This window comes from Trachinotus anak, unplaced genomic scaffold, assembly GCF_046630095.1.
Source record: "Trachinotus anak isolate AG129_WGS33_773 ecotype Australia unplaced genomic scaffold, CSIRO_AGI_Tana_v1 ptg000007l, whole genome shotgun sequence".
Lineage (NCBI taxonomy): Eukaryota > Metazoa > Chordata > Actinopteri > Carangiformes > Carangidae > Trachinotus > Trachinotus anak.
Window position 1 is genome coordinate 17,990,807 of NW_027273858.1, and position 26,879 is coordinate 18,017,685.

The 26,879-nt window shown below is 40.8% G+C and overlaps 1 long non-coding RNA gene across 1 annotated transcript in view; it reads right to left on the minus strand.

Annotated features, from left to right (window-relative positions):
* Nucleotides 1-2,411: 2,411 nt before the first annotated feature.
* LOC139623167 (uncharacterized) overlaps nucleotides 2,412-26,879 on the minus strand; it is a 166,825-nt gene continuing 142,357 nt past the window's right edge. The window contains exon 7 of the long non-coding RNA XR_011691437.1: nucleotides 2,412-26,421. This is a non-coding gene — a long non-coding RNA (uncharacterized lncRNA). The remainder of the gene's footprint in view (nucleotides 26,422-26,879) is intronic.

The following is a 26,879-nucleotide window of genomic DNA, read 5'->3' on the forward strand; positions in this document are numbered from 1 at the left end:
TAACTGGTTTTACTCTCCTCTACATTTGTGCCATTGGGTAACACACTAAATCATCTAGATTACAGAATGAGTTTGCACCAAGGCCAGCAGCTGAGCCAAGGGCATTTTGCTAAATGCATGGTATGTTAGACATCTTTCCTCATGTAGTGCAAGCCTTGGAGAAAGCGCTTCAAATTCCAGAGTTGAGAATATTCACTATATATACACATTTTCTGCACATTTTTCTGATTAAAGATACTTTCATTATTTTATTTTAATGCACTTATCTCAACTTTTGAAATTGAAATCAACTCTGAATGTGAAAACTAACAACATGATGGGATCAGGAGTGCACACAACAGTGCCCCAGAGTGGCAGACCTGCAGGTTTTATGCCTGCTTGAGGAATGTCATGCATTTTAAATGACTTGCAATCTACTGCTGTTTCCAACAATCAACCTCTAGTTTATGGTTAAACATAATAAATGTACCGGGATGGATACTGGTGTGAGCGAAACACCTGCAGACCAGATTATTTTATTGATGTGGCCACAGAAAGACACTGACAGACTGCTGAAAGATATCATTTCCCCACTATCCTTACGGTGTCGAAGGGCAATTGCGACCAGGTGTATCTCTGCAAGCAGGTAATCTGTGAAGTGGATCAGTGAGTACACGCACTCATTCACACGAGAGGATGAGAACCCCCCCCCCTCAGCCCCTGTGGTTAGTGATTTGTGTGGACCAATTACACAGGTCATTCAATGGGTCACAATCAAGGAAACACAGTTGGGAACTTCGGCACTGTAGAAAGAGGAGTGTATCAATCAGTAACTATGTAACATTTCACCATCACACTTTATAGCTCTTTATGAGGCAGTCACACATCTCACTTGTATGCATTTGTACCTGATAAGCAGTAAGGTCTGGCATATTTTTGTTAGAAACCGTACAAGTAACTAAGGTCTCTTTCTTTTTTTTTCACTGAAGCAGCAAAACTTATCTTACCTTTAGTTTAGATGCCTCAGTGACAAAGATGTAGATGGTAGCTTCTGCAGGGATAGCCCCAAATGTCCTTAAGTATGTCTTGAAATACCTTGTTTAGAAGTTGTAGTAGTATGTGTAGTATTAGAGTAAAATGTATTCTCCTGAGTGTTATTTCCACCATCTTAAATCACTGCTGTCAAAATTCAGACATCACATTTCCTGTGGTTGAACTTCAAGATGAAAGGTACCGCTTCCTCCCCGCTCGCCTCAGTCGCTGAACTGATCGACATCTCAGGTTACAGGCCTCACTGAAATGCTCTCTCTGGGTAATTAGGGTTAATTGGAGAATTTTTTAACCCAAGGGAGCGTTTTTTTTTTGCCTTGATGCTAAAAGCTAAAATTGAGTCTAGAGATTGTAGATGGTTTGGGGTGGGGGGATGTGACGGGATCCCGTCTGCCGTGCCCCTATGACCTGCCCAGAGGTGATGCTTGTGTTGGGATGATGACTGAGGTGGGGGAGAGCAGCCGTGGTACTGAAGTTCAATGAAAAGAAACCATGAGATATACGATCCATTTGCATTACTCTAATTGAGAACACATAATTTTGATATCATGTTTTTCTGAGGGAAAATATCAGATACAGCAATTTGTTTCAACATCAAAATATTTTTCACTCACCATGTTCATGTCATACATTTACGCAAGATGTCCAAAATGTGCATGAACATTAAACTGTGGAAAAGCATTATTTTGCATTTGCAGATAACATGTTATCTAGGATAGGCTAAAGAAGGATTCCTCCTTGCTTTATGCAGCTCTCCCCCTTAATTCCACTTCCCCTGTCCATCGCACAGCTAATAGTATCTAAGCAGCGTGTTCACTGTTCCCTATAAGCATGACCTATAGTCGTCATGGAGCACAGACAGGGTTTCTCCTCTGAGGCCATGGTGCTAATCTCCTGCAGCCTTAATGTGATTATGGTAATGATCACACAAATGACCCCTGGGCTTTGGGGGATCCATGGTTCACACATTCTCACACACAGGCTGCACAGGCACTCCGGCTCCACTGGCCCGCATGCGAGACCACCAGACTGAGCCGGTCCTGGTGGCCTGCTCCTGTTCTTCTGTCCTCGCTGGGCTTGGAAGAGCTGAGTGAATGACCAAATAAATTCCAGCCGGCAACAAAAGAGCTGAACGGCCATGAGAGAGATGGATATCTTTTGTTGTCTGACACCCAATGCCGTATTCCAATCCAATTACCTCAGCCTTTTGCAACCCCTGCTATCGCAGTGGATGGCATTGAAGCCTGCCTGAATTCAGACTCCGACCCCTAACAAGAATGTGGTGGATTAGGTGCTTAGTGAGCCCCCCCACCCCACCCCTACATTTACTAAACTCTGTGGCACACTCTCTCCTAAAAAGATTCAGAGCTACCAGCCATCTATTTAAAATTTTATCCCATTTATTTTAATGCCATTACCGTCTGGCTCCCAAAGACAGAGAACAGAACAATTTCCCCCTGCATTCTTGTATGGCCAAAAGTGACGTGGTTGTGTTGTTTCAACAAGGACTTTTTATTATGGACAGTCAACAGTGTGAGACATGAAAGCGCCGTGTGACAGGAAAGATGGATTTACTCCTCTGCATCAGGGTGTGGTGGAAATGACGCATACATCAGCCACCGCACCTCTTCAGAAATGTACCCTCACATCAGTGCTACCACAAGAGCTGTGATATAGGCTACTACAATATTCTTCTACTTGTTCCTGCATCCGGTAGAGATTGTTTTTAGTGAAGACAATGTGGAGCAAGTTTACAGCCTGCCTCCACCCAGAAATGTGGTTTGCTTATTGTTGTATTGCTTCATCTGGATGTTTGACCTTCACTGAACAAAATTATGCAGAGTGTGTGCAGAGTTTGACACTAGCAGGTTATTTTCACATGCATTTGCTTAATACTTAAGTACTCTAATATAGTACAATATTGAGGTACTTATACTTTACTCGAGTATTTCCATTGTATGCTACTTTATACTTATACGGCAGTACATTTCAGAGGGAAATACCGGACTGAATGCTAGAATTACTGGTTACTTTTCAGATTGAAATTCTATATGAACAACATATGAAAAGCCTCTAAATGACTATGTGTTGTTAAAAGGTAAATAAGTAGTTCTCAAGCTTTTTGGTTTGTGACCCTTTATAAAAAATCATCATCAGTCATGAGAGGTTAGCAGTTACACCAAACAGACATTTTCCCACGAAACTTCTCTCTACATGGTTTCATTTAAAAAAGGCCCAAAACTCTACATTTAAAAAAAAAACTAAAGCCAGAGAAAAAAAAAAGAAAAAAAGATCAGTGTTCAGAACTTTTTTTTTCTTCATTTTATCTCCCATTATTCATCTCATGACCCCTCAGATTCATCTTGCGACCCTTCGGAGAGGCCTGACCCCCAAGCTGAAAACCTCTGGCCTACCTATATGTACAGTACAGTACAATACTTAAAACTAGCTCCATCAATTACACCAGTAAAATGCTGCTTACACGTTACATACATACATCAGTGTTAATAATGTCATTTATTACAATGTATAATTTCAGCAAAATTTATATTTTTACTTTTAATACTTTAAGTAAAATGAACTGATAATACTCATGTACTTTCACTTAAGCAGGATTTAAAATAAACTCTTTATTTATAATGAAAGTGAAGCATTGGTTCTTTTCCTGAAGTAAATGATCTGAGTCCATCTTCCACCACCACAGTAATGCTGAGCAGATACACAGGACATTTTCTGATCTAAGAAGCCATTTCCAGTGAAAGCTCCATCCTCACTAAGTTTGCCTCTCTCACCACAAAGTGAATAAAAGAATGTAAACATGATTAAGTCATTGAATGCACTTGGTCGTGTACTGTTCAACTCGTATATCTGGTGCTGTGGTGGCACTACCACGATCAATCGCTAGACAGCCAGAAAGCAAACATAGTGAGTTAATGAATTTACACAGTGAAGTTAGAGAGACGTGGAAGACATGAGTGTTCAAGCCGCAGCAGAGCAAAAAGGGAGGATTTGTGTGTAGTCCAGTGTCCAGCCCATTTAAGAGTATCACAGTGTTTACATGGTGTGTTTATGGGAGCTGCTTTTACAGAACGTGTCACAGATGGTATCAGCAATCGTCACTCGGATAAATATTATTTTCCGCTGTTAAAGGTGGCCGCTTTGTTATTTTCAACATTTATTCGAAAGCCTGTACTGTGAGGTGATGGTATTTTGATGTCTGAGTGTGCATGTGGAAAGTACCTCTATGCGGTTAGTGCACAGGGAGTCCAGCTGCTATGTGGAGGTTAAGTAAAAATTGGATTATAGAGGGTTAGGTTGGGAGCATGGGTTTTGATTTTCATTGGTTCAAACTGTGCTTAATTGCTGTGGTGATGCTGTGGGTGACTCATTTATGTCATGTTTATTCTAGTCGCCTTTCTTTCTTTCTTTTTTTTTTCTTCCCAAAGTGGGGCTGTGCATGTCAGTGACACCGAGGAGCTACAGGGATTTATGCACGGTTACTTTTCACGTCAACAGCATCATAAGAAATGACTGGATCAGCACTCTGAGAAGGCGCACATGTGTCAGGTTAAGAAGCTGTGAATGGATCATCAGTCTGTGTGTGTCCTCGCACATCCTTAATGGCCTGGGAGGTGTTTGATCCTCTGAGGGGGAGGGGAGGCCTGAGGGTTGCAGTCAGTGAAACAAATCAGATTATCCCTGCTTAGGCTAGTAGCCTACTACTCATCAGCGTAGCATTTCCACCTGGCTAACAATACCAGGTCTCATACTGCTGAGCTGACCCTTGTGATCATGTGATTCAGTGATTTGTGTGTAGGTGCATGGGTATGTCACAGCACAGGAGAGTTTGATTAGATTTGTCCCTGTGGTGAAGAGAAGGGACTTTGAGAATAAGCAGGAGTGGTGAGGAATGTTTACAGCTTAAATCATTGATCACCGAGACAATCTCTCAGGTGGGAGGATGCAAACTATTCAGGCAGGAAGATTACAACCTTTGCCCATCACAGCATCCGAGGTGGTCTCCCGAAGTTAGGAGGGCCTCAGGATCAGTGAGTTAGAACAGTGCTCTCTTCAAAGAGGATATTGGCCCTCACTTGAGGTGAGTGCGGCTAATTACCTGAACTTCCTATGTGGAGGAGGTGACACTGATAAAACTCTTCCTCTCTTTTGTCTCTGTTTGTTGATGACATTACACTGTATCATGGATACATGCACTAGATCATGTAGGCGTGTGTCAGAGGAAAAAAAGAGAGACATTTATTCCCCTTATTGAAAACTCTCAGAGAAATGACCTGTAGACTTGTTGAGAGGAACTAGAACACGTACATAAGCCCAGTCAAAACGACGTCCATTGCCAGCCTTGAGGGAAAATATTGATGCTGGCAAAGTCTTGACGTCCCTTGCACCATGACGTAGCGGTTTTTCCATGACACATTTGATGATTGCTTCCAAATGGGCCTGTCAGTTTTAATATAGGCGACCCTGCATTTCACTTTCCTCTAAAGTAAACAAAATCCACCAGCTCTCCCACACACACACACACACACACACACACACACATACATACGGAATGTGTGATCACACACCAGGAATGAGTCTTGAGATAGAACAGGCATTTGTGTGCTGATATATGTTTTCATGTTCAATCTTCTCACTGTTGAATGAGGCAGTTTGAATTGATGTGGTTTTTGAAAGTTTGCAGATTGTGGGCCACAGTGTTATTTCAGGAAACTGGAAGTAAGTCCATGATATGACAGTAAACACTAGTACTTGGTGATGGGAAGTTTAAAAAAAGATGAACAATATGAGATTTAAATTCAATAGAAGAGGCCTGTCAGAATGTTTACTTTGCACTTTTCCCTCAAAGTAATAAATTAAAATATAGTCCAAGTGTGCTTTGTTAATTTTATATGACGATAAACTAATTTCTTGTCATATTTAGCACTGGGCTTAGACCCAATGCCAACATTTAGTGAGTCAATATACTGACAATTAGATTATACAGTGTCAACTAACAAGGGAAGGACAATATTCAGTTTGTTTATAGACGTGTGTGTGACTGCGCTGCAGGAGAAGTGGAGCAGGCTCAAAGAGCGTGGAAACATGTGGGAACAGCTCACTTACAAGACACACGGCAAAGCTGAATACTGGACGGGTCCACTTCACTGGAGCATGTCAACTACCTGTTAATGTTAAACTAATGAGTCTACTTTCATTCCCATTGTGACCGTGCTGCTAGTTTAAAAGACCTGACGCGTGAGGTAAATCACCGTGTGAACTGCTAAACAAACTTGCAGCTGAATAATATGCAGCTGCAATACAAACATTTGACTGTTTATTTATTTATTTAGCTTGAGCTGGGAGACTTTCACTTCGTCCTGCATTGTAGACAAATTACATATTTTTCAGACAGTTTGAAAAGACAAAGAAAATGTCACGCTTCTGTTCAGTCTGTACAAAAGGAGCAGTGACACATGATCAATGGTAAACCTCAGTATGGTTAAATTTCACTTTGGTTTAATACGCAGCAGGAGTGTTTTATTGCCATCTCTTTTTTTTCTTGGCCATGACTCTCAATATGCTGTGTGAAGTAGTCATAAAGCTGTCAGTAGGAGAAATATTTTCCACACAGTATGATGACAAATAGCATGTAGGCAGTGTGTGCGTGGGTGTCATCCAGACAACATACTGTAATGTGTAATACTTTTTCTAATTATCAGTTTGGCTCATTGGATTGAACACTGAAGGCTGCTTGTGTTGTTGGTGTAGGAGAAAATAACAATAGGCCTAAACAAACTATCTGGTTAGACTGTATTACATTGCTGCAGTTTTCTTGCTCATGTCTTCTTGTTTTTTTGTTTTTTTTTGTTCATCTTATTGGCTGAGCTAAATGGAGTTTTGGGGTTTTGGTTATTTAATTATAAACAGGTTCAGCTCAAAAGGCATGTACTCAGATAGCTAATTACATGTTAATATAACTTGGGAAATGGAAGATACTGGGTAAAAATAATCTGCATAATGAAGGATGAAAAAATACCCACGGGCTGCTATCCTGTTAGCAGTTCTTCTCACAGTTTAACTCTCACTGTTCAAGCTTTCTGAAATCCTCCATGTTGTCTGCAGCTGAACATGTTGGCGACATGATTTTGTTTCCTACATCACGCGAAGGCAGGGAAATTCTGTGCACAACAGGGCTGCCTCCGAGAAATCATGAAAAGTGAGAAATGGGAATGTTCAGGCTCATAATTTCCGTTGTGGGTGGGAATAAAATAGACACCCAGAAAAGAAGCTGCTTACACAGGTACAAAAAAGAAAAGAAAAAAAAGAGAAAAAAAAGGAGGTGAAGAGCTGCAAATATTACCAGTATCCTGCTGTCTTGAATTAAATATATATATGTGTATATATATATATATATATAGAAGCTTGAATGTGTTTGAAAAGCCTAAAACATGTTGCTATTTATTTATTTATAGCACTGTCAAACTAAACATCCAATCAGCTTTAAGTGTGAGAACAAGTCTTGCCTTTTGAACTCAGGTCAGAAAGAGGATACCTCTGCATGGTTGGCAGAGCCGCGGCCCTTTGAAGAGGTGTCAGTTTGCACCAAACTGGCATCTCTGCCTGGTTCTGCCCTCTTGTAGTTGCTCCACATTAAATGGTCCAATACAACAAAGCAAAATGTTCCCATTAGCAGCAAAAAAAAAAAAACCCTAACATATTAAACTATTGATAAGAAAAGATAATAGTCAGCAAAGTTAAAATGTGACAAGTCTGCGCCTGCTAATAGAATGACTCAAAGTTTCAGGTTGCACAGATTAAACTTTTAAGTGAAAGTAGTTTTGGGAGGAGAAGCTAAGAGATGGGGGCTGTAGATCACATAGAGGACAGTGCACGGAGGAGCTTCACACACCATTTAACAGTGTAAATGTATGACTATTGAAAAGGCTTGGCTGCTTTGTTGTCTTATAGTGGTGAGACATATTGCTCTTTTAATATATTGCATATGTTTTCATACACAAGGTTGTGCTGTACACTTCAGTATGCGAGCGATGTTGAGTGTGACAGTGTAACTGTGGCCTGCTGCGTGCTGTCTGGGGCTGGCCATAGGCTGGCAGAGGCAGACAGTGTTTTGACATGAGGGTGCCTGTCTGTCACTGGCTGAGTCGACTTGTGCTGAAAGAGAGCGAACCGCTGGCAAGTCTCGCTGGATCTGTGAATCAAGGTCAGCGCAGCAGAAGGGGCCCAGTGTTTTCTTGATTCCCTGACAGACACAGCTAATTCTGTTTATGATGACGGCTAAACAAAAACAGTCTGGAAACCATAGACTCCAAATCTTGTTTTCATTATTTTTATTTGATAATGTTTTTCATTGTGACCCAATCAGAATCCCTGAATACATTTTAATGTGGTGTGCAAATGCTTGAACATCTCATCTCCCTCAGTGTATTATGCTTTATGTAAATCAAGGAGGGGAAAAAAGGGAGATCTTTTGTGTCAGCACATCTGACGCTCCTTTGTGTGAAGTTAAAAGCTTGTCTTGTGAAATCATGCCTCACTGCTATTGTGGACGTGGTTTGTGCACGTTCATTACGAGGAGCTTGTGAGTGACATGAAGTTAGCTCTCAGGGTTGAAAGTGAGAGGTTGTGCTCATTAGCAGGCTCAGAATGAGTCCTGATCCAGGATCAGTCTGTCCAGGCCTGACACCAACCCTTCACAATAATATCTGCTATGCAAAAAAATAAACAGATCAGGGACAACATGAACATTTAGTCATGGTTAGTGGACGCTACTCACAAGTTTCCTTGCCAACTTATGTAAAAAAAAAAAAAAAACACTAAAAACTTCATATTAATTCTGGCTCAATTAATACAGAGTGCATTCATGTTAACCAGCAATCATTACGCTCCAATGATCTAAAGGCCATTGTCAGACAGGCACTTGAAGAAGTCTTTTGTGTAACAGAAGAATGGCAAAGTGACCCCCGGCAGAGCAGAGCAAGGCCAGGAAGACGTTTCTTCAGCCCCACCGCCCGCTCCTCTCAGCAGCTTGGAGTAAAATTTCAGGGTCCAAGTGGCCATGAGTGTTGCTGAGTGATAGGCAGAGAGCGGAGACCCTAAACCCAATAGCTTTGATGATTGAAACTAAACACAGAGTCCCCCCAGACTATAGCCTGCAGGGCTGTGACTAAGCATGCCGTCATGCTTGCATGAAGGTAGCAGCTCCCAAAGTTTGAGTACACTGTATGTGCACCTTTTCTTACTATGTGTTTAGTCTAGACATGTGTATATAGAAGCTACAGAGCTGGAAACAAGACAGGCTGTAATACAGAGTCCACTATCATCAATCAACATTTGCTGCGTTGCCTCATTGACAGCGTGGAGAAGACCTGACAGTCTTGACAATGACAGTGATTTTGTGAGGGCAAAGGTGAATCTGCTGGGTCACAATTCTTTGACCTTCTATGAAATGAAATGCTATTTTTGTGAATCAGCTCCATCATCCCCATTCATTCCTAATCTCCTGTCCAATCCAGGGAGTGTGATGCTCTTATACCCACAGAATCCAGAGTGAGGTGGTACGAAGAGCTACGACACAGGTGACTGGGGTTGGTGCCTTGTGTTACACCTCCTGCAAAGTTTAGTTTAAACTAAAAATCTTAGCTATGGGTCAAATCAGTGCTGACTTTTTTTTTTTATTTTAACCAAGAACATAATCTTTCCCTAATCTCAACCAAGTGCCCAAACCTAATCATTAAAACCTTAAATAGGGGGAATAAATACAACAATTTACAAGCTTCAGTGTGAACATTTCAGTCTAACAAACTTCATGACAGAACAGGTCCCTTATCAGCAGGATGATGTAACTTGTCAGTTTGACTTACTTCATGACAGCAACATAAAGACAAGTGGGAAGCAGCAGCAGATTGTCATGATGTTGGAGACAGTCTGAGAAAACCTAGCAATGCTCTTTTGTAATTCTGTAGCAACTCCCTCTGGATATTTCACAGTATAGCTGACACATTTTATTGGCCTGTGAAATATTTGTTTACCCAACACATGGATGTGAATAATGCTTTCAATATTTTGAGGGATAAACCATGTCCTGTGGGTGTGTTTCCTATAGGTGTGGCGACCAGCAGTCAACTGATTGCGGCTGTTGAGGCTAGTGGCCGCAATGTTGGGGAATCATAACACAACAATAAAAGCAGTGCAAAGAAAAAGCGTAGCATGCTGCAAGTTGACAGCTTATCAAGATATGTGCGAGGGAGAGGGGGAGACGTACGGTTAATAGTGATAAGGATCTTGCTGACTCACAGTGAAAAGCTGAATGTTCTCTGTGAACGGTCTCACAAAATCGCTTTTTTCCCTACCGAAAAAAAAAGCACATTCTTTCTGTACACAGTGCAATGTTTTTGCACACTGTTTGGTCATTTAAGGTAGCAAAAACACACAATATAACAACTAGCCTGTTAGTGGAGCTGCAGTGAAAAGCCGTGCATTTTTATGTGGATTACCTTCCCAGACACTCCTTATAGAGTGCGTCCTCCAGAATGCATTTGACCATTACAAAAATGATTTATATGACCCTTTTATGATCTGCCACCATTACATGTAAGGTTTGGTGAGTTTGGAGTTTAAAGGGATTGGTTAAAGTTAGTAATAGACTTTGATAATTGCTGAACGAACAAAGGCTGACTGTTGGTAATCAGTAGGATGGTTGAAAATTTAGTGTTTTCTAGTGAACAGTTTGCAGAATATATTCAATATAAATGCTTCCTTGTTATGTGCATAAAAAAAACATCTGGGTAGCATGATGGTTATGCAAACAAATGTTATTAACACATTTTTAAAGGTATTTCTCAAAGGCCTCACCAATCTCAATTTTATTTTTTTCTAAATTGTAGCTCTTTGACATGGTTGTCATAAACTGCACATACACTGTCATTAAATGACAAATGTTCAACATCAAAGGCTCAAACAAATCTGAATCTCTTTGATGATGAAGGAGAAAATAAGAGAATGAGACTTTCAACTCTGCTGCACGCTTCATGTCCTCAGGAAGTATGAGAGAGAGAAAGAGAGAGAGAGAGAGAGAGAGAGAGAGGGGGAGAACACTGGATGGCAAAAAGGTCCAGGTTCATGGGACGTGTGTAAATCTGCTGGTTCTCAGTCAAAGAGCAAATAGTGGTTCCTTCTCATTTTATTACCCTTTAGAAACATACTCAAGAGTATTATGTTATCAAACTGGGAAAAGGGAGGGAGTGCACAGACAGCTGAACAAAGGCAATGCAAACAGCTGTGCCAGTGCAAACAACAGTCAGATTATTTGTGAGTGAAAAGTTAGGCAGGCCGCGCTAACATAATACCGCCATCAAATCATAGCAGCCATAAAGTGCTCTCCAGCTGTGTCTGTATGTAGATTTGGATTTTTTTTACTCTTTCTCTGCATTTTTCACAAATGGCCAGTTGTACTGAATCAGGCTCGATCAACAAACTAGATTGCCGTCCACGGTAACAAACCCTGATTAGTTCAATATCACCCAGATTAATGACAATGGCTTTGCCTCATGTCTGCTCCAATGCACTCAGAGGACGGTTTGCAGACTCGATGGTTTCTCACTTGAGGTGGCTGGCTGCAGTAGGAGGATCAGTGTTGATACAGCTGATCTCTGTTATTCCAAGTGAAATATATGGCCCTGTTTGTTTTCAGAGATAGGCCCAATGCTTTGCTTGAAGTTTATATTTATCTATCGAGGGAAATATGTCAGTGCAGATCCAGTTTGTTCTTTTTACACGGTCTCTTCTCCTCATTCTGCTACTAAAGAAGAATGAACCTGCATGTGTCTTTATTACATTTGATGGTTTTAACACATTTGTTAATGGAAAGGATTATATATCACATTCTGTTCAAACCGTAACCTCTCACCTCTTTCTTTACATTATTCAACCTAAAAACAGAGCAAAAGCAACTCAATTACACACACTTATCTCCCTGTGAACTGCATATGATTAAAGGTGGTGGCTTTTATGAGCCATGTCCCAAAGATATGAACACCTACAGTGTTCTGGGCTGTATAAAAATGACACCCCTCAACACCCTGAAGGTGTTGAAAGAGTGCCAGTAACAGTGGAGAGCAATAATTTTAGAGTTGCGTGCAAGAGACAATACCTTGTGGAGCTGCTGCACACCTATGTGATGGATTTCCCCTCAAAAAGGTTTGATTGGTGTCTATTAGTGGAGAAAACATGAAAATGACTAAAAGCATTGGCAAGAGTCAACGTAATGCTCTCTGTTGGAGAACTGTCAGAAAGACTAATGTTACAACCAGACACAAATTTGTTACGTAGCACCTCGGGATGTATTTAGATGCACCGATAAAGAATTATGTTATTACTTTGAAATTTCATAGGACAAATTGGTCTTTGCATGCACTCTCACACAATGTGGTTAACACAATATTCAGGTTAGATTTTGGAGCATGTGGGTGAAGTAATGGTATTACCTCAGAGGCAATACAGTATTCCTCTACGTCTTTGGAGGGAAGGGGAAGTCCCCGCGTCTGTGTGCTGTTTGACTGGACTGGTTGAGTAATGCAGCCTGGGATTAGGTGGAGCACCCTCACAGCAGCAAACCCTCCCTCACACTGATCTGTCTGGACCCACACAAGTGAACGGCTGGATCAGAACCACAGCTGGCCTGTGTCCTTCGACCATTCATACACGAGTGTTAAACCTGGAACATGCACCTTTTTTTTTTAGTGTAAAGTTATAAATGAACAAATAAACAGGATTTATTACACATCATCAGCCCTTTCCAAATATGTATGAGAACACCTGTACTTGCCAACTGGTTTATGTTCACTGGCTCTGTTTTATTCTGATGCAGGAGAAGGTAACATTCATATACCACTGAGAATTCATCATGACAATAAAACATGTAATTGCAGTGTTGCCGGTACAAATGCAAATGAGATGGTTATGAAGAACATTTTTAGGAGACTTGACATTAATGCCTTGTGCCGCTGTAACTCTGTGTGTACATTTGATGGTTTTAACAACATGGCTTCTGAATGAACAAGTTTCCACCTGTTTTATGAGCATTTTAAATTTTGCTTAAGGAAACTTGACTGGAAATGCCAATCAGGCTGTGAGGACAAGAAATCTGCACAATACAGAAAAGTACATTAGCAAAAACAAAGATTTGCAGAATACCAGCTCTTCACTCCAGAGTCACAGCAAAGCTAGTGGCCCTCACAGGCAATTTTGTTGCAAGAGCCTCTGATTGATTAACTTAAGCTGACAGATTTTTTTTGGCCATTGAAATATTTGTTTCCTCAACACATGTATGTGAATAATGCTTTCAATATTAGGAGGTATAAACCATGGCCTGTGGCTGTATTTCCTATAGGTGTGGTGACCAGCAGACTAATGGGTTGTGGCTGTTGAGGCCTCAGAGCACAGGAACACATGGAGAAAGCAGTGTGAAGAGAAAAAACAAACAAAACAAAAAAACAGCAAAGATTGGCATTTCTTGAACTCAGCCAGGCTGAGTTCAAGAAATGCCAATCATGCTAATTCAAGGTTGACAGCTTATCAAGATAAGTGGGTGAGGAGGAGGAGAGAGCTAATGATAACAATGATAAGGATCTTGCTGATGGACAGTAAAAAATAGCACACTCTTACATCTTAGTAAGCAGTCTGCCTTATCTTTGTGTTTCGTTACTTTTGCTACTGAAGATTTCCTTCATTACACGTTTTGGTAAATTAAAACACAAAAACCAGCCACCCCATTAGTGTGACTGCAGTAAGGGGCCATACACATCTTAGTGCACTGACTTTCCAGACATGCTCCAAACAGAATATGCCCGAGCTTCACCATATCAAATCTAATACGACATGGAGCACTAATTTGGTTAAAATGAATTCCAATACTTTATTGCGTCAAAGAATCAGAATATATCAGTGGCGGAAAAACAAGTCACTGTGTAATATGTCAACATTAAATCATTAGACAGATGTTGAGGGTGGCTGTTTAAAGGCTCACTTAAAAAAATGATTAATGCTGGGATATGACAGCATGAGAGTTAATGAGCAATCCAATCATAGACGTGGTTAAACAAACCACCAAAGACAGAAAACACCCTTCATTTAGTGTTGAAAGTCAGCAGCAAATATGTGACAGCTCCCTCCCATCTTCATTGCAATCTTGCAACATCTGAATGAGAAAACTAATCAAGCTGTAATTTACAAATGCACAATTGTGTCTACAAAGAACTGTGCCACAAGACAAAGAAATGGTAAGGAAAAAAATATGCAGAGCATCTTGATAAAAGCTTATTTGATTGTTTACACTGGGACTTGTCACATACTGTATTTTTCACGAGGTAGGCTGACACTGAAGGAGGCGCAAACTACCCCACTAACTCTGCACCAATCAGCTGTAGGTAACTGGATGAAAATTAGCTGTATATTATCAAAGATTACAATCTAAGTTGTGCAGTGTGTGCGTGTAATTCATGCCATATCCTGTGAGGGCCTCAAGTCAAACAGGCAGACTTAAGCTACACGAAGGAGACTTCAGTCACTGTGAGGCCCCATCAAGATACGGAGGAAAAATCACTGCTGGCAGTCTATTGTGAATGACATTCGTTCAGGCGGACATGGAGCAGCAATTATTGAGAAAATGTGTTCATTACAGTTTGTGGGGTTTTAGGTTTGAGAGGTGTTTGGATTAAGAAATCACATTGTTATTTGAGATTTTACTTTAGTGTTGCCTGAGGTGATGGATTGGGTGTGTGTGGCACACAGCTGATTTGTGTGTTTCCTAAGGCGGCAGCAGCAGCCTCTCTGGGGTGTCTACAGTCTAGTGTCCTTGGAAAGGCTCAGCTGGACTCCCACATTCAGGTCCAGGCTTCAGTCCCAGCATGCAGCAGTGTGGAGTGACAGATTGAAATGCTGAGGGAAGTGTTTAACCCCTGCCAACCCTCAAATTAACAAACTGGTGTCCCACTTCCAAAAGGATCTTGAGAACATATTTATTGGAGTGGGACTTATTTGAGCATGAAATTATGATATCTTCCTGTCCCCACTCAGGACCAGTCACAGTCTTTAGCTGGATGGTTTGGTTTAAGTTTAGGTTTTAATCTTCAAGTTTGGGTTAGTAAAGAAGGGTCTGACTAAGACCTACCACAGGTATGGCAAAGGGTTTTTAAAGGTTTAACATTTGAATTGTGATACCTTTTGAGTACGACAATATGACTAAATAATGATAGTACAGCTATATTTTTTCATTTTTCAATATAGCGTAAAACTGTTTATGGACATATTTGTGGAAACTGCTTCTAAGATTTATGCTTTACATCTGGAGTTCAGTGTTGCTAGGTGACACACTGTCTAATTTCATGGTGTTATACTGACTGGACAATGTTATAAAATCTACGCTATGAATGCTGATACAAGATGTTTTTTCCAACAAACACACATTGTCTGTCACCATTTTAAAATCATTACCATTTAAAAGGTCTGTCCCTTCACAACATTAAACACACATGAGATAAGACCAGAGCACAGGCAGACTGGCTATGGGGAGTACCGGTTCAAATCCCCCGCTGGTGAACTGGCAAAACATCCATAAAGTTTTTAAAGTTTTTACCAACTCCATCAGTGTCTTTATCGGCTCCATCAGTGTCACTTGTACCGATCCCAGTGGATGAATCAAAGGCTAAATTTCGTTTCTAGTCCAACTGCGTAGACAACACTGATCTGTACATTTTGCTATTTAACGTTTTGACTTAGGTAGGCTACTGGTCACAACAAACACTAATAATATAGGCCTATACACTGATTTTTGGCAGAAGTGAATTTTAATTTCTGTTAGACATAAAACAGTAAAAGACAGATGCACCTTCTCACCCAGGTGTTGCTGAACTACAAAAGATAAGGATGAAACTACATCTTTGACCTAATCTTAGTGCCAACACTAACCACAATGAGGAGGAAATGCAGTGGTGTGCAGGGATAATGACCCTTTTTCTCTACAGGTTTTCAAACATCTTAAAGGCTCCCAAGTTGCCAATCAGCACCTGATTAACACCAAAGGCCTCTCCATTCCCCTCCCTGCTTTCATCTCTACAGTGATCTACCCTCTGAGTGAAATGGAGACTGCGGACTTGTCAAAACCGAGTCTGTGGACAGTCTGCATCTTGTTATTAGCACCTCAACAGGTTTTACTGAAGCCAAGAAGGAATAAAACTTAGATTTGCTCAGTCGTCTGTGTTTTCTTCCCCCTGTTTCTCCTTAAAGCTCATGGCGGCAAGGAAATGATCGTCATGCTTCATCATAACCCCATTGTGGTTCTTTTGAAAAACATTCAAACCAGCACTTAAATTTGATTATTTTCTTGGACCCTTCTACCTACTCAACATGATTGCTTTGAACTTGAGTGTCAGGCAAAAAGAAATTCTATCTGATCCACTCAAATGCTTTTCACTGACAACTCAAGAAAATCCTTGCAGGTTAATGATAGGTCAGCACTGAATGGAAGACTTAGGCCTATACATTTACCGAGTCCTGAGAGAGGGGCTATCTGATGGTTCATCTGTTTAGCAGGTACAATAGAACTGGGTCACAGGTGAGCCACAGATAGTATATGTATGCATATCAGTGTGGCTATATCTTAATGATCCAAGATATTCAACTACTGTTGGAGGTCTGTAGGCTTATATTTCACAGAAACAGGCAGCTTACAGTTCTTCACTTGCTTAAGAGCAAGTAAAACACATAATCAGAGATTTAAAGTATTTAAATGTTAATATTGGTTAATACAATTCTTACATACAACTCATAATTGAAGAGTTGATTTGAGTCTTTGTCTGATCTCAAAGGTTAAAGGTTTTCAGACTCACTGATAGCTGTGGTGGAAAAATATACTAAAACTTTTGCTCCACTCAACAGAAATCTGTGTAATTCTTCTTCCAAAGCTGCATCAAAATGGTCCTTAAAGTGAGTGGCAATCATGGGATAATGCTAAATGCTAAACCTACAGTAACGGTAGCACAAGTGGATAAGAGTTGCACAGCAATATCTGTTTAAAGTTTGCTAACGGTAGCCACAAGCTAACAATCATACCAGACCAAGTAAGGCTGTAGTTCCCCCCTTTGAGTTCATCAAATTGAGCAAAGGTGTTATTACTTGAATAAAAACTTTTCATCTGTAAGAGGAAGAATGTTTTGTTTCTTCTATCAAATTTTACATGGTTTTACTTTAAAGCTACCATGGTTAAATTTCAGTGGCTCAGTATTATTTAGAGGTTTGTTTATGCAACCCAAGTGACTTCAAAAGTTAATAACATGCACATTTCTGAAGAAAGAAGACATGGCTTTATGTTGTCAGCATTGCAGTATTTCCATATGTGATGTCTGCTTCATAAAAACCTTGTCAAAGTATGTGCAAGGATTAAGGACCACAGAAAAACACACAAACTGAGTGATATTTCTGATGACAAGGCACTTTCTGTAGGTTTCCTACATTCAGCTCTATTAGGAGCATGTTTATTTGAGTCCAGCTCAACAACACATACATATAGTATTTTATTACTACAGCATCGCCATAGGACTTTCAGGGGAGATTTGGGGTGTGCTTTCAGGAAAACACAACCACTTATTAAAGTCTAGACGCAACATAAAACCATCACAAGTCCTGGAGTAAGCACTCACAGGCTCTCAGGGACAGAACTGTCAGTGTCTGCTCAACCATGCTGGTTTTCTGATGCTTTAGAAGCATAAAACAACTTTTCTTCAAGTCAAAGTTGACTTCTGCTATTTACAACTCTTAACACATAGCTTTTTACTGATAGTTTCCTTCGTAACAGAGCCAAGACATTCCTCAATATCCAGAGGTCTCCCACCTGCAGCACAGTGAAGATATCCAGCTAGATTTACAAGCTCTGAAACTGCATTTTCATGGCTGAACCTGCATGCAGAGAAAAATAACCCTACGGGCAGGGCTCAAGGGAGAAAGAAACTTTTGGTTTTAAAATAATGTCCTGTCCCACCATCTCCTAAGGGTACGGAGAGCTGTATCCTCCACACACTGGATTCCCAGTTGAAACAGATCATCCTAATATCATTAGAATTAGTCGGGAAAGGAGGAACTTATTTTGGAGTATCAGCAGTAATTAATTTTTGAGCTTCTTATGTAACATAAACACTTCGTTGTCCTTATGGTGATGCTGACACATTCCAACCTGAAGTTCACCTTAAAAAAGACAGAAGAGATTTTACTACAAATAAAGAGCATCTGATGAGTCTGTGAGTATGAGTCTTCAAATTTTGACTCACCATTGTGATAACCATGACTTGGTGACCTTGAACAAAAGGGGGGAGAAACTTTGAGGGCTGTTTGCCTCAGCTTCAGCCCATATCTTGACATTCAAAGAGAAATCGTGAGCACTTTTGGAATGAAAGCATTTCTCTAATCTTTTAGCGAGACATTGAGATAGAGAACATAGCAAGGTGAAAGGAATGGGGCTGCCTGTGTCTGTGCACAGGAACAGGTCTCAGGAGTCCGGAGGTCTGGCCCACTCTTCAAATGGCACAGTGTTTGTTGGGGAATGTGCAATTATGGAGGCCAGGCCTTTGATCCAGGTTTTCCATCAGGGCTAAATTGTCCTCACATTGAGCGCTGCAGTGTATCCTTGGGCACTCCTTTATATTCTGCTGCTCTTTCATGTGCACCCCTCTGGAACTCAAAGCATCCCCTCTTGAAAAGTGAGCTTGGGCTCGTCCATGCTCCAGTGCAGTAGGGGGAAAAACTGGCCATTACATCTGTGTGTTTGTGCAAATGACCATACGCTATGTAAAAATGTATCTTATGGAAAGAGTTAGAGGTTTATTTGCAAATTAGATCAAGATCAAATTCCACCAAAGTGGAAGAATCTCGCTTAGTCTGGCAAGATGGTCTTAAAACATACATGGAGCCCCTCTGTAATGCCAGAGCAGAGTATTATTATCATTAATAGACCAAAATAAAAATCGCTATAAGTTTCTTTTCAGCACTCTGGCCAGGCTGACAGAAGCCTGACACAAAATCATAGCTCTATTGATCAATGTATTCCTAAAGCTCTCAGTAGTACTGACTTCATGAGTCTCTTTAATAATAAAATTCTATCAGAGACAAAATTCATCACATCTGACCCTCAACTGACATTGTTTTATCTTCAAACAGAGGTACCTTAGAAACAGCTGTGAAACCAGATATATATTGAGACAGTTTTTCTCCCATTGACCTTAATGAAATAACTTCAATGATTTCCTCATCTTATCCATCAACCTGTCTCTTAGACGCCATCCTAACAAAGCTGCTTACTCTACTCTTAGTGTATCTTTACAAGATTTTTCTGTCATTAACAGGCTATGTACCACAGTCCTTTGAAGTAGCTGTAATTAAACCTGTTCTTAAAAAGCCTTTTCTTAATCAAGGTGGTTTGGTCAACTATAGGCCTAACCTTCCCTTTCTCTCTAAGATCCTTGAGAAAGGAGTAACCAATCAGTTGTTTGACTTTCTACAGAACAATCAGTCAGGATTTAGAGTGCATCAGAGCACAGAGACAGCACAGGTGAAAGTTACAAATGACCTCCTAATTGCATTGGACAAAAGACTTGTCTTTGCACTTGTCATCTTAGATCTTAGTACTGCATTTGATACCACTGACAGTCACATCCTATTACAGAGACTGGAACATTTAATTGGTATTAAAGCAACTGCACTAAGCTGGTTTAAGCCATTATTTATCAGATCGTTTTCAGTTTGTACACATTGTGAATCCTCAATGCATGCAAAACTTAGTCACAGAGTTCTGCAAGGTTCTGTGCTTGGACCAATTCTGTTCACCTTATATATGCCTCCTTTAGGCAATATTATAAGGAAACACTACATAAACTTCCACTGTTACGCAGATGATACAAAATTATATTTATCAATTTAAACCAGATGAAATTAGTTAGCTAGCTACATGGTATGGCCTCCAGCACAACCATAAGGAATCTCTGAGTTATCTTGATGAGGATATCTCCTTTAACTCCCACATAAAACAAACTTCACAGACTGCCTTTTTTCATCTACAGTATGTAACATTGTGAATATGAGGCATATCGTGTTTTTTTAAAAATGGAGAAAGACTAGCACATTTGTTACTTCTAGGTTGGATTATTGTTATTCCGTATTATCACGCTGCCCCAACAATTTTAATTTAAATTTTAGAATTTTAAATCCTTCTCCTCACCTCAACACTAAATGTTCAAGCACCATTGTATCTTAAAGAGCTCATAATTCCCCTATTACCCCACTAGAAGACTGGCTCCCGGACAGCAGGCTTTTGGTTCCTAGAGTCCAAATGTAGAATAGGAGGCAGAACCTTCAGATTTTCAGATTTCTGGCTCCTCTTTTGTGGAACCATCTTCCAGTTTGGATCTGGGATGCAGACATGCTTTCCATATTTAAGAGCAGGCCAAAGACTTCCCATTTTTATAGAGTTTATAGTTAGGGCTGACTGAAAATGGTCTTGAAACATCCCTTAGTTATGCTGCTATAAGCTTAGACTGACAGGTGACTTCCCATCATGAAATGAGCTCCTCTCTCCTCTTCTCCACCTTCACGCCTCCACCTTCATGTCCTATTCATACATAAACCATAATGCTGTGCTTTTTTGTCTCTCTCCTCTCTCCTCACGTCATTTTCTGCAGGTATTTCTGCCTCCGGAGCTGTAGCATCTCTGCCTGCAGGCCACCTACAGGTACTGCCCCCATGCTCCTGCCCAACACCCACTGCTACAGTTATTATTCTGACTGTTATTACTATACACTTCTATATGGAACTTGCATTGTGCTATGTTCTCTTTCCTCCAGCTCTCTCTCTCTCTTTTTCTCTCAACCAAAAACAACGCAGAGCCTGGTTCTGGTCGAGGTTTCTTCCTGTTGAAAGGAAGTTTTTTTTGCTACTGTCACCAAGTGCTTGCTCATGGGGGAATGTTGGGTCTCTGTAAATAATACTGTGAAGAGTTCGGCATGCCTGCTCTATATGAAAAGTTTGTTATGTCAGTTTCAATTTTGGCGCTATATAAATAAAACTGACATGGCTTGACTTGTGTAGGAGGCAAGTTGTGCGGTAAAACAGATTATATAAATGCTGGTGTATATGGTTATGTTTGGATGTATTGAATTTCATATTGCATGTGTTTAAGTGTGTGGCAGAAGTGTTTGTGACAGGAAGTTTGTGTGCCTGCACTTGCGTGTGTTTGAGTCTGCAATTGTGATTCTTTCCACATGCTCTCATGTGTTATCTGTCCTCCTTGTAATAACTACCACCTCTGTCACATTAACCAGAGGGACTTTCTCTCCTTCTTTTTTCCTCTAGTGACCTAAGTTACTCCTTTTTTTCCCAACATCAAGGGCGAATGCCTCTTATGCTATTTTTCTAAAGGATTCTTTCACACAGTTAATGTACTTTGAGTTCATATGAGGACTCATCAAGACTATTAATACCCTGTGGAAAGCCCCGATCATTCGATTGGTTCCCGAACAAGATGGAGATTATGTACTGTCCTCTGTGTGTGTCCACATGCGACTTAATCGTGTGACATGACACTGCAAGTAAGGCTGTGTAATAATCAACTGCAAAGTGAGACCAGATGCTTTATAAGGACGTAAAATAACAGTGCCTGTAGAGGTGTTTCACTGGAATGTTCTTCACGTGAGTGAGTGTTGTGTGCTTTCATTTATAATCATTTGTGGTCTAAACTTGCTGTAACTGTGTGTACATTGGAATATTTTACTCCGAAGTCTACGTGCATCTGCAGAGGAATAAAAACATTTCTTGAGTCCATCAAACCGTGAATAATGCAGAGTTTTATCCAAAGTGTCCCTGAGAGAAATGAAGTATTGGTGTCTTTTCTGCATAAAAACAGTTGACGGGAATGATTTAGTCTTTGAGGAAAGTGGCCAAAAGTAATAGCTCTTTAAGTGTTGAACCTAAAATTGTCCTGTCTCCAGACATGCATCATCATCACCATCATCATCACAGCTAAAGCAACGAATCTAAAACTAAAGCATCGTCCCATTACAGATATTTTAAGTTTTATGTCTGACAGCACGGCTCAGTATTGGTCTATCTGTCTATTTGATGGACTGCCATGAAATTTTGTAGAGACAATCCTGGTCCCCAGAGGATAAATCCTAATGATCTTGGTGGCCCCCAGAGATTTCCTCTACCACCACTTTAAGGGTGATTTTTTGTTATTTTGTCCCAGCCATCCATTGGATGGATTGCCATGAAATTTGGTACAGACATTAATGTCCCCCTAAGGATGAACTGTAATAAATTTGATGATCCCATAACTTTTCATCTAGGCCCATCATCACTTTGAAATTTCAATTTGCTCAATATTTTAGACATACAAAACTAATGACATCATCAACCTCAGTTGTACTTTGTTGTTAGTGCCAATTAGCTTATGTTACCAGGCTTAACATTTCAAACTGAAATGGTGACCGTGAGGAACATTATACCTTTACCATGCTAGCATGGCTGTAGACTCTTAGTCTTGTGTCTTCATTAAGAAACAATATGCTCATTCATAAAGCTATACATTCACAAGGCTATACATAGACTTACTGAGGGTCCTGTTTGTCTATGATAACATCACAGACAAACAGGAGTGTTATCCTCTAAAAAAAGAATGAAAACAAACGAATGAATTATGATGTTTTTCTATAGGTGTGTCAATGCACTGTACATAGCTGCAAGCTGAGTACACATTGCTCCAATTGTGACAAGCTTCTACTTGTTACACACATGAAGGTTTTATGCCACCACTCATATTGCTTACCTCTGCAATTTTAAAGATGAGGACACCATGTGCCAGAGGGACAGCTTCAGGGTTTGTAATCATGGTTCATAGTGATAAGAAGTCACTCTGTGCCCCATGTTATGTTTCTTCCAAGCCTTTGGAATGAGCTAACAGTGATAACTAATGGTGTCTCAAAAATTAAAGTTAAATTAAAGATTTCAGCTAGAATACCTATGCAGGAACATACAGCTAAACAGAAGGTCTTCTTCCTGTGGTTAAGGTAATTGCTTAATCCTACAGCCCCCCACACTGTATCAGGCTCCTGCACCCGGACCCCAACCAGTTCAACTGCTCTTGGAGTTTGCAAGACCTCAGCTGTTGAGCTGTATTGAGCCGCTGTGTTAAATAGCCGGAGGAATGTGTTTTAAGTGGTCTCTGCGTTTTGGATGAGGCTAGGCCAGGCTCCGCGCTTAACTGCCCCCCCTCCTTCCCCCTTCCATCCCTGCTGGCGAGTTGCCAGGCGCTGCTACAGGGTGGTGGGTCCCCTCTGAAGGTGATCGTGTGAGAGTGTGGGTACGTTACGAGCATGCTGGTGAGGTCGACCATTCGTTGGTGGCTCCCATTGTGGTGAGGAGCGCTCTGACGTGATGTCTCCTGTCTCTGAAGTCTGGGCCCTTGTGCTGTGTTCACTGTCACTCAACTCCAAAATAAACATGTACAGTATCTTCTGTACATCCAGAGACCACGGGTAACCTGCACCATGTCTCAGAATATCCACTTGGCCCTTTAATAGATTTTTACTGTGCTTTATCTACCGCCAGCTGCTCATTACACTCTCCAGACAGTGTACTGCAACAGAGGAGTCAAGATGGAGAACTTGATGTTTTATCACTCAGGGGAATAAGCCACCATGAATATTAAATAACAATTAAATGAGTCAGACATCCCTTTTTGTCACACAAACTTCAGTTGACAGTTAGACCGTCTCATCTTGTTTGAATTTACCAAAGCCACAGACCAAAAGAAACCCATGATGCCTTTGCTGTTGCATTGAAGATTTTAGGAAGCGTGAGTAGAGAGGGATATTTCAATCCTACGAGACACATTCCCTTCTGATAAAAATGTATTACCACAGACAAAGGGAGGTGCTTGGTAGAATTAGATCGGACTGGGACTGGTGCCGATGAGAGCTTGGCTGGCTGCCCTGAAAAGCCACACATGAGTGTATTTAATTGCCAGACAGACCAGAATAATTCTTCCATAATCTGAATTTATACAGTTACTTGAGTGGGGCCATAACATGTTGACAGTGTGTGTTGGATATCAAGACAGAGTGCCTGGTGCACATCAGTAGAGGCAGAGAAAGAGAAAGATAATGTGGGTATTGTCAACTTGAAGGGCCCCATCACTGTACCAGTGACTGTAATAGCCGTGAACAAGCACTCCTTCAGAGCCGACCTTCCACGTCTCCGTGAGACAGCGCCAGGGAGACATAAAAACGTCCCTCAGCCCTTGACAGAGCGCACTTGTCTGAGGACAGCTTTTCAATCTGGTTATCTAGTGAAATGCAGACGTGCGAGGGCCTCTCTGTGCCCTGCAGAGTCAATGGTAGGAGTGAGAGTGGCCTTGCTTCCTCTCAAGGGTCTTCTGAGAGTCACATTCATTAGAGATCTCCTGTCATGAAAAGAGGATAGACAAGTGTGTGTGTGTGTGTGTGTGTGTGTGTGTGTGGGTGGGTTATTTCTTTGTGCATGTTCGGGCATCTGTATATATGTGTGTGTTTGTGTCTGGTAAAGTGCCAACATCTTCAGTGAGTGATAGATACCTCCAGCAAAATCAACACTCCCCCACCCCCAAAACGTCCCTGTGCTTTTCCTTGACCCTTTCAAGAGGTCGCCTTGCCTTGTTGCATCTGTCCCACTCTGGAGACACTCAAGGAGAGCGAGTGCTTTTTGAAAGGCAGGGAGCAAGGCTAGGCTTCTCTTCCAGTTGTAGATCTTTTATGCCTGCATGGCTCCGGCCTTGAGGAGCCATGGAGGATTATTCTGTGTGGTCTAAACTTTCCCTGATGACAAGTCTGTCAATGCAACCTTAATCTGTAAGTTCCTTCTAGTGTATCTAGACATGATTCTTGGGGCAAAATTTTAAAACAATTTAAACTAATGGTGGGCTAAAAGAACATGTTCCTCATTTAGATTAGATGATATTCAGTGATAGTCAGGATCCCACCTTCTGGCACTTCCGAAATCCTCAAAGACTTCTCAGAGCGCCTTGGAAACCAAATTATTTCCTTTTTTGCTTCAGTTATTTGCATAACGGGCTGCAGGAGGACATTTATGTTTAATAGTAAACAGTTATTCAATCATTCCTAGTTTTGGTTTGTTTTGTATTTCATTTTCTTTTAGCAAGCTGAAAGGAAAGTAAAATGGTTTAAATATTGCATAGATGACTGTAATTTGATTTCAGTTTCCCCTGCACATATTTGTCATGCAGGTTAAGTTTTCAGCCTAAATCTGACCACAGACTTTGGCAGAAATGAATTTGTTTCATATCATTTAGCCCATCATCTTCCAAATGTAATTTTACTAAACATGGGTTGCTTCACTGTGCAATTGAGTTTTGAATCTGTGGCATCAGTCTTGTCATCTGGAAAGTACATAATAGAGGTCCATCTGCAGGTCCATCTGCTATCTACATCCAGCCCATGCACGACATTAGATACTATCTTCCGGATGAGGTGGATGTGTTTTTGGTTTGGAAGCAATCTGATGATTTTTTGACTTATTGAATGTATTCTCTCCTTGACCAGGGGGTACGTTTTCATCCGTCCCTCTTTTCTGTGTGATGAGTGGTCTAGCCCCAAGTGAGCAGTAAGTTCTTGTCAATGCTGAAGGCGGTGCATGGTACCTAAAGTAGAGCCCCGTGTAGCTGTTACTGCCGAACACCAGCTATTCTAGAGTCTGTATGTTCAACTGAAAGTGAAGAATACACAAGCAAGCGTATATACCTCCCCCCTCATGCATTTCCACTCCTGATCTCTCCCCTGAGTATCAGTCCTAATTAGAGTTCACTACCTCAGGTGGCAAATCAGTAACGTAATCCCGTCCCGAATCACGACTAATTGAAGTTGGGTGACCAGAGGTGACTCTGAAGCTGAGTTCAATACAAATGAATTTAGCCAACCATCAAGTTATTGCATAATAAGAAACACAACCTCGCCTGTTCAATAACAAATTGAATTGCAAGCTTCCCATCTCCAAACACCAATGATTCAATTCTGGAAATATCAAATATACTAGATATTCTTATTATTCTATTATTATGGTTAGCCATGAAATTGCAAACTGTAACACAGAATTTTCCAGGGTTGTATAACTACATGATAAATGTGACTGACACATACAATAGCTTGGATCTTGGAAACTTGCAGCATGGAGCAGAAACCTGATGCCTCAGTTGTGAAGTGATGGGCTGGACGCTGCAGAGGAACCCCCTGCTTGGAAGCAATTTAGGCTGAAGAGATGCACTCTCTATGTCATGTCTGTGGCCTGCAACAAAGGAGGAACAGGCTTAGCCACGATAGCCTTTCAGTGCATTAACCCCCTCGTCTGCAGAAATGTTACTGACTTTCTTTCTTAAGCTACTAATAACAGAGATATAAGAGAGATTTGTTCTTTCCTGAATCCAGACTGTGTCATAAGGCTGTAAGTAGTCTGGATGAGTCAGCAGAATTATTCATGTCATTAGGCAGCACAGGGATTTTCAAATACAGTATGCAATTCTCATGTACAATGAGACTGATACCTTCTGTTTGTGTTGTTGAATTATAAAAGGGCAGAGACAAGAGACAACAGCACATGAAGGCAAACATAACACATAAAGGATTGTGGAATGCTTTAATTACAGTAATTTGGATGAGGAATTACATGCGGCTACTGTGCTCTGGGTGAAATGTACTGTATGCGCTCCATGACTAGGCTATCATTAGTGAACGCGTGGGAGAACC